At 36.9% G+C, this 17,619-nt stretch overlaps 2 long non-coding RNA genes across 2 annotated transcripts; one reads left to right on the top strand and one right to left on the bottom strand.

The window, feature by feature from the left end:
* Positions 1-962: 962 nt before the first annotated feature.
* Positions 963-3,197, top strand: LOC146475663 (uncharacterized). Its single transcript, XR_014865915.1, has 2 exons — positions 963-2,097; positions 2,766-3,197. It is a non-coding gene; the product is annotated as an uncharacterized LOC146475663 (long non-coding RNA).
* Positions 3,198-3,612: 415 nt separating this feature from the next.
* Positions 3,613-4,129, bottom strand: LOC146475662 (uncharacterized). The gene is made up of 2 exons (XR_014865916.1): positions 3,776-4,129; positions 3,613-3,711 (listed from the first exon to the last, which is right to left on the bottom strand). It is a non-coding gene; the product is annotated as an uncharacterized LOC146475662 (long non-coding RNA).
* Positions 4,130-17,619: the final 13,490 nt, after the last annotated feature.

Here is a 17,619-nt window from a genome sequence, read left to right as displayed (position 1 = left end):
GATACAGTTGTACATCATAGATACTACTGGTACAACTGGTAGAACATTAACTGACTCAGTGGTATACATTAAAGTACAGTGGAATTGTAAACGACTGGTGTGTTACCGTGTGCTACAATTATAGTGTAGTGGAACAGTTGCTGAGTGATACAGTAAAGTGTAGTGTCGTGGAACAGTGGTTTAGCAGTACGATATACATGTGGTGAGGTGAAAAAGTGATGAACAATGGTCAAGTGGCCTGATGTGGTGTACAGGAACAGTGGGTGAGTGGTATGATATTGTGAGGTGGGAAAACCATGGAAGAGTGGCCGAGTGGGATGATATACATGTACATGTAGTGTGGTGGAACAGTGGCCACGTCAGTGGCCAGCAGAACAGGAAGCAGTGGCACATGTGCAATATTTACAGTGTGATGGAACAGCTGCTGAGTGGTATGATAATAGCGCATTTACCAGTTGTTGTTCATTGACCTGGCCTTTCAGTGAAAGCGAGCCTGGAGGTGACCTTTGCATGTTTTGATATAAACCTCTTTGTCTTTCTCATGTAAATGTTGAGTAGTTAGCATAAGGACAACACGATTTACATGAGAAAAGCAGTGAAGTTCGAATCAAAACAAGGTCACCGCCAGCCTTGTTTCCATTCATAGGCCAGGTCAATGAGCATGCAATTATAAAATAGGCTATTATACAAAGCAGTGGAACAGAAAGACAGTGGCTGAGTGGTACATATACAATACAGAAAAGGACTCTATCATGTGAGAACTGCTACATATCAAGTGAATTATGGAGTAATTAATGTTATGGAGTAATTAATGTTAATTTCAAGGTAACACACTTTTCTGACTGATTAAACTGGTTAAATGGTTCTTAATTACTAAAGAATACAGACACAAACACAATTCTCCCAAGAATCCCCCCCCCCCCCCTTCCAAAACAAATAAACAATAAAAATAAAGTACAACCCTTGCATAAACAGTCCTATTTTATTTCTATTTTATGGCTATTTTAATCCTATCACACCTATTTTTATACTATTTTATTCACACTTAATTATATTTTATTTCTATTTTACCTGATAAGGAAAATAGACCATCTATTTTATTTGAGTTTTACTTCTATTTTAAACCTATTTTAAAGCAAGATTGAACCAGGTGGTGTGTTTTATTTCTATTTTTTTATAACAAGCTGAAAAATAGCTTGTTCAACAGGCTATTTTAATCCTATTTTAATTTGAAACATCACTGTTGCTCAGTAAAATAGTAATAAATTAGACTGTTTTATTTCTATTTTTCTGCACATAGGATTGACTATGGCCAGTTCCTTTGGAAAATATGAAAAAAATAGGCTATCATAATCCTATTTTATCCATGAAAACCTTGAACAAATGACAAAATAGATTTAAAATACTATTTTATTCCTATTTTTGGAGGTAGATTCTATTCCATTGCAAAATACGTATAAAATAGTCTATTTTAATTCTGTTTTTTTCCTATGCATGGTTAACCTATCATATTTTATTCCTATTTTATTCAGCAATCAAACTTGGCTTACAATGTATGTAAAAATGTAATTTTGAGGCAGCTGTTTTGTACTCATGCACACAAAGCAGAACTTCCACTATACACTGGAATTCATAATTCACACTTTCACAGCTTCTTTCTTATAAGTTTTCTGACAGAACCAATTTGCAAACGTAAATGAGCAACTAATTGAGACACTGAAATGCATTTGTGAAAACCACTATTACCTTCAATTAATCTCGAGGTCATTTAATGCCAAAAGGATCAGCAAGTTTTGAATCGTAAATCGTTCAAGTACAATGGTAGCTAGCTTTTTACAACGGGCAAAAGAACGGTGGAGTCACTGCACAGCAACAATGGCAGCCATCTTGGATTTCAGTCAGACTGGGAAGACTGGGCATGAACAAAGCTATTTTGGTCAGCAGCCATGCCACTGCAGGCTCGCAGAAAAACCGTTTCATTTTAGATTTTAAGCGGGATTCAAGTTTACAGGCATCTTTCCCCTGGTTTTTTACTTCTGTTAAGCTAAAAATGATGTCTTGAAGCAGCATAATGTGGATGACTACTTTAAGAAAGAGGTATGCTTTGATTTAGTTAATAATTTTGATGAGAAACTGCATGAAAATGTGTGATTTTATAAATAAATATAGTCTGCTTGGAATGAGTAGATGTGCTTCTTGAAATTTTATGGCTCGATCCAAATTCTAGATTGTTGAGGTAGACATTCCTTATTTATTTTTAATATACTGGTCCACTGAAAAGAATAAACCATAACTGGCTTCAATAACAGTTGAGATTTGCATTACAAACTATACATTCCTCCAACCTCAGATCATGCCACATGCTTTAGATTCTATGACATTCCGTACACTGCAAAGCCAAATCTGAACTGGATTTTCCATAATATTTATAGCCTCCACAAACGTTTTTAAGGAGTACTTTGTAGCCAGGTTAATATCATGTCTTGGTATAAGCTGAAGACTCGTTCATCTAATCTTGATTTTGATTCAAGTTGCATGATTAACTTCATGGAGTGCATGTATAAGTTAATTATTTTTTACATGCACAATAATACACTATACTTTTGTAGCACCATGAGTTAACTTCTGTATACCCTCATATTTTTAATTTACTCATCATTGTTACGGGGGAAAAGCTCACTGCAATATGTGTCAAAAATCATACTGACAGCCCTGATCAATAAGACAAACTCACTTAAAGTGCACAATTGTCTGTTTTACTACAGATTGTGAAGGCTAATACTCAAGACTGCAGCTTCAGAGTCAAGTCACCAAATCTTGATAAATATAAGCTAAGTCATTTATGACTGTCAGACTCTGTTATTGCATTTGACGTTAGGAGAACGCATACTTTTCATGTCGCTTCTAAATCTTTCTACATGTAGACGCTGTGTGATTTATGTTTAGTTGCCATCTTGGACTGGCTGACCACTTGCCTTTATTTCATGCAAGAGCTTTGAATCCCGCTGGCTAAGTGAAGTCCCGCGGGTCGATTTTCTGGACAATCAGTACAATAAAAAATATAATTTCACTGGAGATCAAACACACTTTACCAAGCTATGATTATTAATAGTAACTGATTCAATTTTGTTATGAAACATGAGTTCTGCTGCTACAACTCAGGAACAATTATTACTAAATAAAATTTTTTTAACTTGCCTAATGCAGTATTGGTCCTTGCTTGATATCACAGTTGAAAATGGCAAAGTTGCAATCTTTTTTTATCAATCCAATCATCTTTCTTATTAGCACTTCCCCTTAAACCTTAACACAATTCTAGACAAAGCCATGTTCTGAATGTTTCTTTCCTGAGAAGTTCATTGTGAAATTGTATTGCTGTCACTTACAGTGTTTGTAGCTCAAGCTGGCTGTGGTGTACGGTGTGAATCACAAATTCATATAGTGTGCAATGCATGTTATTAACCATCCAGATATACATATGTAGGTAGATGAGGAATATAATAATTGATCATTAAATTTATGATATGTAATATTGACAAATACTACAACTAAAACACACCACCTTTGGAAAATCTAGGCTGAGGATCTAGATATATACTGTTTGAACTGTCACCTACTTTCTACCTATTTTATAGCTATTTTAAACCTATTTTAAAGATATTTATGTCCTATTTTTTTGTATTTTATCCCTGTTTTATGTCTATTTTAAACCTATTTATATCCCATTTTCCAAGTTTTTTTCCTATTTTATCCCTGTTTTATGTCTATTTTAAACCTATTTAAATGCTATTTTCCAAGCTTTTTTCCCTATTTTATCCCTGTTTTATGTCTATTTTAAACCTATTTAAATCCTATTTTTCAAGTTTTTCCCTCTATTTTAACCCTGTTTTATGTCTATTTTAAGGCTATTTTCTATTCAGCATTTGAAATTGCATACACATTTTTCTCTATTTTATAGCTATTTTAAAGCTATTTTAAAGCTATCTTTTAGGCAGTTATGACTTGCTGGTTGGACTATTTTTTTACTATTTTTTGTTTCAAAATAATAGGTTTAAAATAGGTAAAAAAATAACTTTAAAATAGTCTTAAAAATAGAGAAAAAATACAAAAAAAATAGGGAAAAAATAGCTTAAAAAATAGATATAAAATAGGCACTATTTTCGTAAGGGAATGCAAAAAGGTGCTCAAAAGGCATTTACCTGATGCTGGCAGGTATCCTCATCTGACTCCCGAATCGAAGAGGCTGAGGACAAGCTGTGTAACAAAGTTCTCTTCAATAATTATTTTGCATACATGTACTACATCACTGATTTATTTACATACAGTCATTTCAACTAACGTTGTCGGTTCAAAGCATGAAGCTAAAAGACAAGACCGAAAGTTTACGTGGGATTTTTATGAATAAATTCATCAAAATCAGTCGTGCCTGTAGAAAACAATAGGTTGTAATTAGCAGTACAATGACCTGCACGTGCAGGGATGATTTTGATGAAATTATTCATAAAATTAATCCCACAAAACATTGCAGTCTTGTCTTTTAGCTTGATTTTAATCCAACGTTAATTGAAATAGCTGTATATAAAATTACACAACGTACGGTGCAATCAATAAGGATATGGAGTATATTTCATGTACACATATATACAAACTTAAATCAGCATGGGCTCAAACAGCACTGGAAGATTCAAGTGATTAAATACCGGTCAAGAAATACATGTACTGTTAATTGCTTCATGATCAATGTCTGCTTGTCAAACATCAGCTTGAAATTGCTTGATATAAACATTACACACAATCCTCAGTAAGGGATTAATCGTAAATTGCCAAACTTTCCCTCACTCAGAATTGAATTACATCAGCTTCCAAATTCATCCTTTGCTTTGAATATCCTCTAGTAAAGTAATGGAAGAATGCTCTTATAATAATGGCTTGATTTCCTTTTCATACATGTAGTTGTCTCAGACTGAAGTACATGCAATATACATGTACTGTATCCCTTTCATACATTACATTTGGTTACAAATAAAATCACTTCTACTCTGTAAATGTAAACCAATTTTTTTCCTGTTGCCTGTCTGTTGCCTACTTTTCTAAAGCATTTTTTCAAAGTTGCCTGCCCAATCTTCTCTTGTTTCTATGAATCTTTTCCCAATTTTGCCTTGAACATCAAAAGTGAAACTTTTTTTCATCACTTCAAAGGCAGCACAAAAATACAATTTCTTGTTGCTGTTGTGTTTTTGTCAACCACTTGTTACCACCTGTCACTTCTCATGTTCCAAGTAATGAGCGGTTTTAAAATCATATTTAATCCACTCAACTTTGGAGCTAGTAAAAAGCGGGAAATCCACTTTACATAACTATGGAAGACCACAACATGAAGAAATGGCAGATAACAACAGTGGCTCTATAAAACTCTTTGCAATCATATTCTGGAGTAGACCTACAGTACAGGTAAAAGTTAATTGGCATTCCAAATGTCACAGTAAAGGAAAGTTGAAATCTGTAAGAGTGTCTCAGGAAGCTCATTATATTCAAGTTACTAGCACTTCCATAATGATGCCTCTCTATTGAGAAAAAAAAAAAACAGTGAGCAAATAGACAGGCAACAAGAAAAACAGCAAATTGATTTATGAATAAATTTATTATATGATTTTGGCCTACATGTATGTCTTGAGTAACAGGAAAATAATTGTTTTTGTTTGGTTGGTTGTTTGCTTTTTTTTTTTTAAGTTTTAATGTTGAGAAATAGTTTGGCTTGAACATCCAGTGGGAGGCATGAGGGTTACATGTCTCCTCATTCATGCAAAACAGTGCATCTCCATCAGTTAACTAGCTCATTGGTTTGAAAAAAACACAGAACATGTAAAAATTAATATTATAGCTTTAGAACTTGAAAAGGACACTAAGACAAAAATATTAATCTTCACTTAATGCAGGGTTTTCTTTTTTGGCCGGCGACCAGTGATTTTTGCCGCCTGTGAACAGCTCAGTCGCCGGCAATTGCGCAATAAAGAATCCTTGCTGTCAATAATTTTTCGTTCTCAAAACAAAATAATGCTCTAATGCACCCACTATTCTCCGCCTGCTTTGCCCAAGTCAACTGCAACTTCATTTGAAAAGGAAAACCCTGTAATGATAACTAGTTTTATTTCCTATCCAAAAAAGTCGGTTGTTGCTTTAGCTGATATCAAATAAACAAAATCAAACCAGAATAATGAACTTCACTTTGTATATCATGTGCGTCAATACTGTATAAAATTAATATATAAACTTTCAGAAGCCTACATGCAGTGCATCTACATGCACTGGAATTTCTGGACGATCATTGCTATAGGTAACTTATAAACAGTATCATGTAGTGCTGCTGACTACTGGGAATTATGAAATAAAAAAATATGTAGCAGACAAAAAATGACTGCCACATTTGTGGACTTAGCTAAAGGAGGAGAAATCAGGTATCCCATGAGTCTCCACAAAAAATTATCGACCAGAAGGTGTCAAGTATCGATGCGAAGGCGAGTGCGCAGTCCGAAATCGACTGAATTTCAAGTGGCTATTTTTCCTTATTCAGGATCTGAGAATGTAAGTTAAATCGTTTTGTGTATTGCTTTGGCAATTAAGTTCAAGCTTGCATTACAATTTCGCAGCTAATTTGCCTAAGAATAAAGAAAAACATACAATTGTTTGGAGTGGTATGCATGATCGACTGGCTTTGTTCGTTGGCGGCTCTCAAATGCTTGACCCAAATTTGACCCTAGCGAGTTCAATCCTGGGTACATTAGCGTGAAATCTTGCCTGTTGTTGCTTGAATAGTATCTTCTTTGAATTTTATTCAAGGTCCCCTTAAGTCCCCATGGTTTGAAGGAATTTGTGTTCGTTGAAGTTTGTCTAAATTGGTGCCAAACATGTAAACATTTGCATAATGCTTTTACAGTAACTGCTTTTGAACGATCACTCGTTTTCCCGGTCGAAATGAACAGTACTTCAAGCATGATTCTGTTCGGTTCTATTCATGTAAGGACATCAAGTGGTGACATAAATGCTTCCTTTTAAGTCGATATTCATGGAAGAAGTCGAAGAAGAGTCGAGTGGCAAGCGGCCGTTCAATTTTTCCGATTGCACAAACAAGCAAAGAAGCCGCACTCGTAAGTCTTTTGGAAAACTAACGTGTCCCATGACCGTTAGAAACCGACAACAGGCTAAGTTTGACGAATTGACATAACTCTGACTGTCTAAATCTAAGCAATTCACGTAAAGCAATGGCGACAGAGACAGCAGCTCAGCGTCCACTCCAAGAAGCCCCATCGCAAATGCAGGATCGCATATCAACATCGAGTTGATAATATAGTTGGAAGCGAGGCATTGTGGGATACCTGAATTTTCCTCCTTTGACTTAGCTTACCAACAAGCATTTCGAGTTTTGCAACTAGAGTTGCAGTCCTAAGTCCCACCAACAGCCAAGTTGAATATCTACATGTATACAGGCACATAAAAATAGAATATAGGGAGATTAAAATACCTCCTACAGTGTAGCTGTCTCATTTATTCATTCTGTCATTCAGGAATGGGTGCCACTCATAATCTGTAAACTCATCAATAACCTAATACTATAGCCTAATTCAAATATAAACCAAGATCACGTACAAGTATAATCACTCCTATTTTGTAAGTGTAAAACAATTCCTTATCTGCTGCCTGTCTTTTGCCCACCCTTCTAAATCAATATTTTCCAATTAGTTGCCAGCCCATTTTCTCTTGTTTCTGCCCATGTGCTCTCTGAGATCATTTTATTGCTGACTCTTTTCCCAAATTTGCCTTGAACATCAAAATTGAAACTTTTTTTCATCACTTCAAAGGCAGCACAAAAATACAATTTCTTGTTGCTGTTGTGTTTTTGTCAACCACTTGTTACCACCTGTCACTTCTCATGTTCCAAGTAATGAGCGGTTTTAAAATCATATTTAATCCACTCAACTTTGGAGCTAGTAAAAAGCGGGAAATCCACTTTACATAACTATGGAATACCACAACATGAAGAAATGGCAGATAACAACAGTGGCTCTATAAAACTCTTTGCAATCATATTCTGGAGTAGACCTACAGTACATGCAAAAGTTAATTGGCATTCGAAATTTCACAGTAAAGGAAAATTGAAATCTGTAACAGTTTCTCATGAACCTCGTTATATTCAAGTTACTAGTGTTCCCATATAATGATGCCTCTTGAAGAAAACAAAAACAGTGGGGAAATAGACAGGTAACAAGATGAGGGTTAAGTGTCTCGTCATTCATGAAAAACAGTTAACGTAAGCTCCTTGTTTTGTAAAAACACACTGAAATTGTAAATATTATAGTTAAGATCATGATAATATTATGCTAAGACAAAATGTTCCGTCGTTGCTTTAGCTGATATCAAATAAACAAAATAAATTCAGAATAATGAACTTCACTTCCTATATCACGTCCCACAATAATGTATAATAAAGTTTCAGAAGCCTATAATGTATCTGTTGTAGTTCAGTTTTATCCTTGGTTCATTTTTTTTTTCGGTTCTTGTGTATGGTAATGTATGATAATTAATGAGTACAAAACAATTAAAAGGAAAATAAAAACTGAACCAAGGATAAAGTCGAACCACAACATACACTGTACCTACATGTATCTATAAGTAACTTATAAACAATATCAAGTAGCGCTGGTAACTACTGGGAGTTATGAAACCTAACAAATGGGGCAGATAAAAAACGACTGCCACATTCGGGGACTTAGCTTGCCAAGAAGCATTTCGTGTCTTGTCACTAGCTGTACTCGTCACTAGGGCTGCATCCTGAGCCCCGCAAACAGCTGAGTTGAACATCTGCATTAAAACAGAATATAGGGAGATTAAACTGTTTTCTGGCTGTCCCTTTTATTCATTCTGTCCTTCAGGAACGAGTGTCACTCTTAAAATAATCCGCAAACTCATTAGGAACCTCAGTCAAATATACAGCTGTAACTTTAAGACTCAAGTCTTAAATCAAGATCATGTACAAACAGCACAACAGTAAGTCTACTTAATCAATTATTCACAAGGGAAAGGAGTCACGAATGGTCTTAAAACAATTTAAATCAGCTAATCTACCGTTTGACACTAGAGAATTGTGCCATGAAAAGGTTGTAGAGATCAGGAAAATCGAGAACACTACGCGCTGATCTGAAAGCTTAAATTTCGAGTAGGCCGCTCGATCTAAAATCGTAATTTTTGACGCCAACCGTTCAACAAAATAAATGTCACATGCTTTTAACTAAAGTTTACCTGTTTAAAGACAGAATTCAGCCGCATGTTCTTGTTCTGAGTCAAATAAATTCAAGCTAAACTGAACGACACAAGCATGAAAACATGAAAACCCGCCAGAATCGCTCCCGCCAAAATTAACGATCGAAACGATCGAAAAGAGAGTGCGCAGTACAACAACTGCTGACCAAAACGGCTCATTCATTCCCAGTCTGTCCGACAAGTCTGTCCCAGTCTCTCGTGTAAGTGGACCTTGATGGGTTGTCATTGCAATGTGTAATCACTGCGGTTGCTGTGCTCCATCGCGAAAAAAATATTTACTGTACCGTTAAGCCTTGGCTGGTGATAGCCGATCCTGCTGAACTAACACTATTTATGACAGGGGTTACTTTTATGTTACAAAACGCTACTAGGACGTACGCATTGAAATAAATTGCGTAACCTTGGTCTGAATGCTTGATACCGAGGAGTTACGATGGCACGCCATTATAAATTACGTAGTAAATGTTTTTGCACGTATACTTGCGGATAAAAATACTGGGTAACAATTCCTACCGCGTTAAAAGTCTAACATGCTTGATACGAAAGTCACAGTAGCTCGTTACTCAAGTTTTAATCAGGGGATTGAGATGGCGACTGATAGTGGCATTTTTGCAAGCGGCTAGTTGAGGAGACACTAATTATAACTCAATTATTTCTCAGTAGAATTTAATGGTGAAATCCTCAAAGCGTGTCGGTTGTCCTTGAATTTCTCCATCGCAAAGAATCGGCAACTTATCAGTTCCAAAAAAATTTTTATACCGCTATCCTTTAGGAGATCGGTGGAGATTCGAACTTATTAATATCGCCCGGCGACTGTGGGCGTTTGGTCAGGTCCCTTTTGTTTATAAAAAAAAGTCTTATAATGTTCGTTTTTCGTTGTTATGACATATGTAAACGTATACCACTTCTATCGGTAAATGTAGTTATAAATGATCTTTAAGAGGCTTAAAGTGATAAATTAAAGTTTGTTAAACGTCTCATCAATAATTCCCGGGACAATTAAGTTACCTTTATGGGGGCAACTTAAAGGTAAGTTACCGTACGACCGCGGCCGATAATTAATGAAAAGCGAATTAAAGATGACTTAAATTCTTGTAAATGGCACTTAAAGAGTCACTTCCCATTTAAGACATTTACTTTTCTTTAAGTGCAATCTTAAATATTCTTGATATCTTTAAGTGACCTTTAAGTTTTTCTTAACGATAAGTAAAACTATCATTTCGTCCTGTACAGTACTTTTCCCGTTAATCAGGTTATCCTGTAAATGTTCATGAATGTGAACGTGTTGTTTTGTCGTACTAATGTACGGAGTTCCACTGCAAAGTCAGACTGATTTGGCTGAAAAACGAGAAGAAACATTCTATAGCGTTTTGCTGTTTGACTGACAATAAGATATAAATTAATTCAAATTCACAAAAAAAAAAATAGCCAAAGCTAGCATTTCTTAAAAGTTAACAATTAACCAATAAATTTAACAGTATGAACATCATATTTTTTAAAAAAAGAAAGCCCCATCCGCCATCCGCCGTCCGCCGTCCGCCGTCCGCCGTCCGCCATCCGCCATCCGCCATCCGCCGTCCGCATTCGCCCGTCTTTATCCGCGTTTTACAGAGTCCCTAGCCAAGAAGACATAAGTTATCACAGAAGAGCATTTGGCTAGACAACCACAATTTTGAATATTCAATCTTAACGTAAACACGACTAACATGATCTTGCAATGTACATCGTTCGGGTAATTGTTCCGGGGGGGCGTCATAACATTCATAGTGTAGGAGAGCGGCCCTCAAAATTCCACTCCTGAACTTACGACGAAATGGAACAATCCATATTCACTTTTAGAACAGCACATATGTCCAATACACTCGACCTGACTCGGGTTGTCTTCGCTCGCGGGCGGATTGAGTCCGATCGCGACCGGAACCGGAAATGGGTGCAAGGCGCTTGATCAGTGGTACCGGAAGTTAGAGGTCAACAGGAGCGAGGGGGGTTGAAAAGTTAGCAAACAGACTCGATCGGATCCGATGGAGACGGTTCGTCCTGGCAAGAGTCAATCGGACTCCCCGGAAGTCAGTTCGCGCGAGACATAGAAAATATCTCTCAGCCATAAGGCGAAACAAGCGCGCTACTCATGGAATATACCTCTTATAAGACCTTCCTCGTCGTCTTCTTCGAAGATCTCATCTCCTAAATCGTCTCCCATTAATTCCGCCATTTTTAACTGACTGTCTCTGCCGTTTCTTTTCACTTCCGCTGTGTTAAAACTCTTGCGGTTGTGCCGTGAGTTGGCGTTTGTTTGTGCCGTGAGTTAGCGCGGTTGTGCCGTGAGTTGGCGCGGTTGTGCCGTGAGTTGGCGCGGTTGTGCCGTGAGTTGGCGCGGTTGTGCCATGAGTTGGCGTGGTTGTGCCATGAGTTGGCGCGGTTGTGCCTTGAGTGATGTGGTTGTGCCGTGCCTTGGTGTATGGCCGTGACACTTGTGGGCCACCGTACCAAACTGAAAATAAAAAGGAAATGCAACCGTGGATCTGATACTCTGTATATTTTTTAACATGGTTCGCCATGTAATCACTGAACGTTAGTCTTGTCTATCCTCACTCACCTTTTTGCAACAGCTGCATCATATTTTAGATTCTTTGTTCAATGACATTGATGAGCATTTAAATTTGGGTCCATCTGGAGTCATTACCATACCATTAGTTCGAGTAGTAATCAACTGACTTGACGTTGGGTGAACATTCTAATTCTTGCTGCTACACATCGCTGACGAAAGCCAACTACCTTGAAGTAGCTGCACGGTTGCATTTTTTACTTTCGGTTTGGTCTTTTATTTTGCTTATGAAATCTTGGCATTTTACAATACTGGTCCACGAATAAACCCATGACTAGTTTTCGGCAACTCACTTTCCCTTTTCGCGGAGATTTAAGGCCGCTAAATCGAGTCCTTGAAAGCAACCACTTTTCAACTGCGATTATAGTCCTTTTGCTTGATCATATCCTCTTGGGATAACAAGGTTTGATTCTCCTTACTTTTATATACCTATGTGAGGCGAATGGAATGTTTAGATTTATAAGTCTTGAAGGTAATTTGGTCAGCCTAAAGACACTCGAGTCCTGATCGATGTTTCGTTTGTAGCCCTTCGAAAGAGCGAATCAGGGAGTTGTGGGTTACGTTATTGGTGATGGCGTCGTAACGTGAAAAAGAAAAACAAGTTAATCGAATGGTAAGCGAGGAGTTCGTTGATTCTATGGGGATCAAGAGTGCGTATTACGAAGATTAATTTTTGATCTTACGAAGATTTATTTGTGATTTTCCGTGTTAATAAAATGCGCGCGCAGAATGCAAAAACTTAATTGCCCGTTCGTTTCCAAAGCGGGCAACATTCTGGAACACAAGCGTAAAATCACTGATGTTTGGTTTAATTAACAGAGTTGATAAGGTCATTTGGCCATTGTGAGGAGATTCCATTAGTGACGTTTCAAGCATTAGTCCTTCGTCTATGGGTTGTATATGGTTTATATATCAGCTGTGGAGCTACGCAACTGATAGAAGTATGGTAACGTAAAAAAATAGACTTAAATAAGTCGAATAAAAGGCGTTCGTTGATTCCGATTCCGAGAGTGCCGATTTTAAAGAAATATTTTCGTTGTAAGTATTTTCGGCCTTTCTGGTTGAAGAGCAAGTAAAAAAACAAAACAACAACAACAACAAAAGAAAAACAAACCAAAACAAAAAACAAAACGGCCTATCAAAACGTGGTCTTCATTGTAACATCAAGGTGAATGAACAGTACACTAACGGACCACATCAAACGGTTCCCAGGTAAATTTCTGAAAAAAATCAACAAGTCCCATGGCGTTTGAGGAAATACTATAGAAACACGTTATTCAGGATTAAAGTTTCCGCGGCCATAATCCTTCCCCGGTCTACGCCATCGTGACGCCATCGTGAAAATAGCCCTTTGGATTGATAAAATTCTGCAATATTGCGTTCATAAAGTTTGGATTTGTTCATTTCCAAGTTAGCTATTTTGAGGCGTATTACGAGGAACAAGTTTCCCTAACTTCTGGCCCGCCGTAATTCTTATTATCGTTTAATGAATGCAAGAATTACGAAAAGAAAAAAAAAAAAAAAAAAAAAAAAAAAAAAGAAGAGGAAGAAAAAGAAGAACTGGAAACGACAACGTGTGATGTTGCTGCATGATAGTGTTTCAGCTTTACACTGAAATTCGTTTCTAACATAATTATTACGTTCTATTGTGGTACGGCATGTTTTCTCCTTCTTTTAACGGGTCTGAAATACTAAAAGAAGCTAATTTCATTGCAGGGGTTTGTCTGGAAATGGTTTAAGCAATCTTTCTTCAGGAATATTTTCCACGTTAAGGGATCTACAGTACAAGTGTGCCACCATTAATTTGCTTAGTAGCTTTTCTGTCTTTTTCTTATTCTTCTCGTTAAGTCTACATCTGACGATTTCAACAATGTACAAAGGATTTTCACTCCCGAGTAAAACGTATTCGTCATTATCTTTTTCTCTATTGCATCTAAGCAGTAAAGCGACTAATTCGGAAGTACTTTGTTCTATCCCAAGTAAGCTATTTTGAGGCGTATTAATTACGAGAAACAAGTTTCCCTAACTTCTGCCACTCCGTCTCGGCCTTGCTCTTAGTTAAGAAGACTTCAGGAAAACCAAAGGCAGTCAGACTTATTAGCAGACTAAAAAGAAAAAAAAAATAACATGTTGAAACTAGCAAGCAAAGCAGTTAGCTATTTGAGTTGTAAAGTGGAGTTTATATCGAAATGCCTCAAAATGAATCGGGAGTTAAATGTAAACATGAAATGTCGAACAAAGAACACGAACTGCTATGGCAAAAAAAAAAAAAAAAATACAGGGAACAATATGACGGGTATCCCTTACGAAGAGAAGCTTAATGAAACGTACTCGAACACAACATAATTTGCCGGTAACAATGGAAGATGATATAGTATTATTCCATCTGTTTATAACATTCAAAAACATGTTATTAAGATTGGCTGTGACAGTATAACACCGCAAATCTTAGGCTGGTTGTCATATTGTCTAGGTTTATTAACATAGGGGGACTTTTGGTGCCTTATTTTTCAATTTTTTTTCTCTTTCTCCGCCGACAAAAAAGAAAACCTGCGAATACGTCGGTTAAATATATAATCTTATATCAGAAAAAATTGGATAAAATATCGTGCAACTAGAAGGTAAATGCGAGTAAATATGAATGGCTTATACTAAACATGGCTAAATATGGTTTGCTTTTAAGCGTGCCAAAAGATCCAATAGTACAATTCGTTATTCAGTAACGAGAGCCTCAAAACTATAGCAACTACAATAAGCTATTTATTTTCTCTCCTAACAGCTTAATGAAACGTACTCGAACACAACATATTAGTTGTCGGTAACAATGCAGATAATATAGTATTATTCAGTCTTTTTAAAAACCCAAAGGCATGTTATGATAATTGGCTGTGACAGTAAAACACCGTAAATGGTAGGCTGGTTGTCAGATTGTCTGGTTTCGACGTTAGGTGCCTTATTTTTCAAATGTTTTTCTCTTTCTCAGCCGACAAAAAAAAAATGTCGGAATTTGTTTTCGGTGTACAAAAGATTTTAAAATAGAGTGCCCCAACCCTTTTATGAATTGAAATAACTAACATAATCCCGTCATATTTCCGTAAAATATTTATTACCTATATTAACCCTTAAACAAATATAATTTCCCTTCCATTTACAGATACCTAGACAAGAATAAAATTGAACACCTATCGGGAGATATATTTTCAAACCTAAAAAACTTGGTGTATCTGTAAGTGTTATTAACTATCTTGGTTGTTGATATTTATTTCTCTTTTAGCAGTGATTTAACATGATACCCTTGCACTGCACCCTGGGTCCAATAATTGTAGCGCATTAAAATGGCGTCTATCATAATTTCATTTCCAGTAGGAGAAGTTCATTGAGATTCCAGGCACCCCAAAGAGACCAATGTTAAAGATATTTCTTTCGTGAAATTTTCAAAGTTTAAGTGTTTCACGCAATAATAAGAGTTAAATCCAATGTACAAAGGATTTTCACGCCCGAGTGAAACGTATTCGTCATTATCTTTTTCTTTATTGCATCTAAGCAGTAAAGCGACTAATTCGGAAGTACTTTGTTCTATCCCAAGTTATCTATTTTGAGGCGTGTTAGCGTCTATCATAATTTCATTTCCAGTAGGAGAAGTTCATTGAGATTTCAGGCACCCCAAATAGACCAATGTTAAAGATATTTTTTTCGTGAAATTTTCAAAGTTTAAGTGTTTCACGCAATAATAGGAGTTAAATCCATCTGCGAAAGAATGCATTTTATAATATCCTTTTTAACCTTCTATTTTACGAAATTAAAAAAAAATCCAGTTATTTTTATCTGCCACCGATATGAAAGTAGCTGTTCCCAGACCTGTTATAAATCTTCAAATGCTATGATTGTTCATATGGCAGGGGGGGGGGGGGGGGGGTCGGTCATGCAAGTTTTTGTTGCATAATCCCCATTAAACCAGCTGGGATTTTACTTCGATAATCACCTTTGAGCAATAAAGTAGACAAAGAGGAGAAAACGTAAGCAAAATTTGCCGTTATTTGCTCCGATACTTCGTAGAAATCCCTACCAAAGCAGGAAAATCTGTGTATATTCTATTTTCTGCTGCCAAGAAGGAAGATTCACGATGGTTTGAGATCGGGTTTCGCTTCCTCGCGTGAATAGCGCGCGCTCTTAACCATCAAGACACTAAAAGGACTATAGCTACTGACAGTCTCATTAGCAGTTTAACCCTCGGACCTACATGTAAACTCATACCCTCACCGTGCTATAAGAGGTGGGTGGTTGGAACTCCCCACTCCCTAGCGTTTTCGGTACCGTTACGATACGATACGATATATTACGTAATTATATTACGATACGCTACGATGTATTCTTTAATAGATAGCCTGTTATCTTGTCTACAAGAAGATGTTAATATTTTTGGATACATATACAAGTGGCGCTGCTTGGGGCCAGTAAAGTCATCCAACGTGGCGGACTCTTTTTGTCTGATTTTTCTCTTTTTTCTACTACAACTTTCGTTTTCTGCCAGAAAATTGAAAGTTTTACCCAGAAAATACACTTTTCGAAGACAGCTTAGCATGTAAAATATGGCTTAATACATCCTTGAGTTGCTTTACAACTACTTCTGGCTCAAAATATGGTTCTGACAGCTTATAATATTACATTTCAATGCATTAAAACCACACTTCACTTGTTGTTTAATATATCCTGTATCTATGAGCCGATTACCACCAAATTCGCAGTAAATACGTCTCAGACACAAACAGAAACTCTCTTGATAAAATAAAATAAAAAGAAAAAACAGGGGGAAGGAGTTAGCATCCACAATCACCCCCCTCCCCCCCCCCGTCTCTTCTCCCCCCTCTCCCCCGCCCACCCCGTTTCAAGTCCGACGGTTAACTGGAAAACTGGTGGGGAAGAATAAATTTAAAGAAAGGTGCAAAGTATTTCATTCTGACTGCAAGAAATGCAATTCTATCTGGTGGTTTCTTATTGCCTCACTGTATCTATCTATTTGGTAGCCTGCGAGTAAGCTGTCTTGGGGGGTGGGGGTGGTAGGGAGAAAGAGGATCCACCCCCAAGAGAGCTTGCTAGCAGGCTATCTATTTGGGGGAATTGGCGATGCTGGAGGTTATCACTGTTAAAAGATTGTGGGCTTTACACACCACACAATCAAATATGACCCGAGTATAAGCTGGAAACAGCTTCTTGTTTCTTTTAAAATTTGAAATAATGACGTGGTATTGTAAAGGACCTAAAGTATTAAATACCTGCCTTCAAGATTTGTCGTTGAGAACAAAGAAAAACGTTTACTTTAGATGAATGGATTGTTTTAGTTATGTGATTTGCGTGACGGTAATCGTGACAACGAGCCATCGAACTAATCAAAATACCCTGCACACTTTTTATTCTGGATGCTTCGCTTTTAGCGGGCCAAAAAAGGCACTTCGAGGGCGTGAAAAGGAAGGATTAAGGTTAGACCTCAGCTATAGTTTTGCTCCAGAAAACATATGCCGGGACAGATAAAGGCCTCTGAAATCGGCCCTAATTTTAATTCGAAATCTAACCCTTGAAGGTCGCTGTCTTCAACTAGTGAATAAGCACATTAAAAATACGACTTGCGACTTCATTTTTACACTAAACGAGAGATAATAGAAAGATTTACTTGCATCCGAGACAGAAAAACGGGAGTAGTT

This window comes from Pavona decussata, unplaced genomic scaffold, assembly GCF_977016875.1.
Source record: "Pavona decussata unplaced genomic scaffold, jaPavDecu1.1 SCAFFOLD_84, whole genome shotgun sequence".
In the NCBI taxonomy this organism is placed as follows: domain Eukaryota; kingdom Metazoa; phylum Cnidaria; class Anthozoa; order Scleractinia; family Agariciidae; genus Pavona; species Pavona decussata.
The sequence above is the reverse complement of the archived record's forward strand: the minus strand, read 5'-3'. Positions and strand labels throughout refer to the sequence as shown.